This window comes from Ornithodoros turicata, chromosome 5, assembly GCF_037126465.1.
Source record: "Ornithodoros turicata isolate Travis chromosome 5, ASM3712646v1, whole genome shotgun sequence".
Taxonomy (NCBI): Eukaryota; Metazoa; Arthropoda; class Arachnida; order Ixodida; family Argasidae; genus Ornithodoros; species Ornithodoros turicata.
This window is the reverse complement of record NC_088205.1, coordinates 62,765,623-62,768,840: the sequence shown is the minus strand read 5'-3', so window position 1 is coordinate 62,768,840 and position 3,218 is coordinate 62,765,623. Positions and strand designations below refer to the sequence as shown.

General features: G+C 41.5%; 1 long non-coding RNA gene across 1 annotated transcript; it reads right to left on the bottom strand.

The window, feature by feature from the left end:
- Positions 1–1,364: 1,364 nt before the first annotated feature.
- Positions 1,365–3,218, bottom strand: LOC135396127 (uncharacterized). Its single transcript, XR_010423319.1, has 4 exons — positions 3,157–3,218; positions 2,925–3,019; positions 2,683–2,801; positions 1,365–1,661 (listed from the first exon to the last, which is right to left on the bottom strand). It is a non-coding gene; the product is annotated as an uncharacterized LOC135396127 (long non-coding RNA).

Below are 3,218 nucleotides of genomic sequence, written 5' to 3'. Positions count from 1 at the left end.
AAACTGATATATTTATTAGCAGACTCTGGAATATACACACATATGCTGCTAAGAAAATGACAATTTAACCAATAGAATAACAGACAAGAAAAAGGTTATATATCTTCCCCTCTCCTCATTCTATTTCACAGGCAGCCCTAGTATCATTCTGAGTGTGTCCGTGCATTCCCTTTGAGATAATGTATCTCTGACAGAAGCAAATCCAACAGCGGACTGCTTACGGATGCAACTATCTTTGATTTCTCTAACCACTTGTTATTTAACCGCTGCCTTGAGCTGTGTGTTCTGGAAATTTAGGCAGCATCCAGAGTCCCTGCAATGTGTTGCCATGTTTCTCGAGGGCCTGTGTTTCACTATGGCTCTCAGATACAAACTACAGCATTTCAACACAGTAGAAAACACAGATTTGTAAATAGCATCTGTTGATTGCACTGTACATACCCCCCACATAAAGGATCATAGTGGATACTACATCTTGTACGATAATGTCAGGAGCACAAAAAATATAGATTTTAAACCACTCTTACGTCGTAGTAGTAGTATTTGTGTGAAGCTGCGCAATTCCTGTCCTGCAAATAATTTAAACCATATGTTTCATCTGCCAGCGTGATGATCCCCTGAAAAGCAATTCACACTTGGCAGGAACTACCGGTTCTGAAACCTATCCCTGACATGTGTAGCCATCAGGGAGGAAACCCAAGGGCTGCGGTGGAAAAGACAAACACACACGGGCTATGTTCTCTCTGTGTATCAGCTGCTCTGGCTAGGTTTCTATTCACGCTTAATGGCCTGTATCAGTAATGCATGAAGACCACTGCTAAGTTGTGTTGAGAAACACCACTTTATGTTTGCCATGTCTAAATGAAACGTACCTGACCTGATCCAAATTAACCGTTCTGAGTCTGGAACACACAAAGAAAAAAACGCAACACACGCCACAACATTAACAGATAGCAAATGAGCTGTAGCGAGCTCCACCTTGGGACAAAGTCAACAAGTAATTCACCAAAAGTCAATGGGCGCCTGAAATGTAACATCTCCAGTGGCGTAGCCCGACCTCAAAGGTAGGGGGGGCTCGATACGAAAACTCCCCCCCCCCCCCCCGCTGATCCTGTGTCGACAACACACACATACTTGTGCACACTTCAAACTGAGGATTAAAAAAGGGAACGAAAATAGTTGATTTAGACGTTCACAGTACGATTACATGTATAGGCTGTCATGACCAATGAAGTGGTGTCACGAGATTGGAAGTATTTTGAAAAGCTCATACTTTGAAAACCATTCAAGAATGCTTCTTAGATAGACGCCATGAACTGCAAGAACTTTCGCGATAGTCACACTGGTCCCCCCCCCCCCCACCCCATATATTATGTTCTCGGATTTGCACGATTTGTGTGGGTCGGTCCGTGGCAGGTAGGGGGGGCTCGAGACCCCCTAGCCCCCTCGTGGCTACACCACTGAACATCTCTGACTGGTAGCAGGATGGCCCACGTTCAATTCCTGGTGCTAGCACTGACTGGCTTTTTCATGAATTATTTGTTGGAAGTTTCGATGTGCTTGAGAACCATTCGTCAACCATTGTATCCTCATGAGGTGATGAGGGTTTGTCATCCCAAAGAGACTCCCTTTCTGGCATGTGTCCTTATGGATGCTCATCACTGCAGAAAAAAAGAAAGAAAGAAAGGAAAAGCATTTAATGACAAGAAATGGATAGTCGCATTTACTGCATAATGATTGTGCACAACAGAAAGAATACTTTTGCACAGAAAGCTGTACTTCTTGATGTCTAACATAAAGTTACAAAATTCCAGAATATATGACATGTTGTAAGGTAGAGAATAAGTAGAGTTATTGAGTTGTCGAGTTGAGTTGAGGGGGCAGTTGTACCCCCTTTTTATTTTATTATATATGATTATATAATTATCTTTATGTCTCTCTCTCTACATTACATGTCTCTACATGTCTGCCTCACTCTCTACATTACAACATGTTTTATATATTCTGGGATTTTGTAACTTCATGTCAGACATTGACAAGAGCAGCCTTGTGCACGAAAGTCTCATCTCATTAAAATTTAGATGCTCTCAACAGTCTTCTTTCTGTTGTGAATCTCTATCGCAGCATACCTGCACATTGCTGTTCTACGTACTGTGACTTTGCAGTAAGAGTATGGACTTTGGGTAAAAAGACTACACAGCACTGCTCAGGTATTTTTGCCTATCGAACAGTATGTATGTATGCAGTATGCACACAGTATTTGTGCACCGGACCCACTAAAAATGTAGTGAATGTGGCATTGCCCAGGGTAATGCACCAAGTTGAACACAATTATTGTAGAATTCAGGTATTTTAGCTTACATGTCAAGCCAGTACCACACCAGTATCCAGTGTGAAGTTGTGACAAATAAATAGTTTCCATTTTTCTTAGCTCTCAGAAAACAGACAGTGAATTAATAAGAGTAGACAATGTTAACATGAATTCTGGGCTATTCTTCAGTTGAAGATTCACAGATAGTAAAGGCACCTTCCTCAATGGACGTTGATGACACTGAAAATTCTAAAATGTTATCAGAGGCGACATCAGCTTTGGTGTGTCAAAGGATTGTATGTCCAACAGTAATCCAGCTAACAGTAACAAAAATGTGCAAAAGACAAATTAACTGAACTAATGTAACATACCTTCTATATCAGACAGTAAAGCTTGTAACACCCCATCCACAGGAACCAGTGTCCAGACAGCAAAAGTGCTTGAACTGGGAGATAGCAGCTAATCGGAATGGCGATCTTTGTTTTCCACCCTGGAACCACAGGTTGTAACTTTGAGGGCAGATTTAAAAGTGGTGTCAAAATGTCTGCATGCGAGTGCACATGAAAAGTTGAACATAGATGAATACTCAAATTATAACATCACATTGTCATACCTGTTGGTGGAGGTGGACTGCAACTAACGTGTCAGCAATTTCTTCATGACCAGATGCAAGCCAGATCATGCTTCATTTCCGCCTTCAGCGTGCGCCTGTGATAATTCAGAAGTTAGATTGTCAATAGTACTATTGTGTTGTTAATCGTGGTTATATCAGAGTAAGCGCAGTAGGACAGCTGCACAATCGATTCATTAAGCTTGCTATTTTTTATATCTGAACCTCGACTTACCATTTTTTGCTCTCGTTTTTTGCCTTGATCCTCCGTGGCACGTTCAAAATGTTATGCGTCGG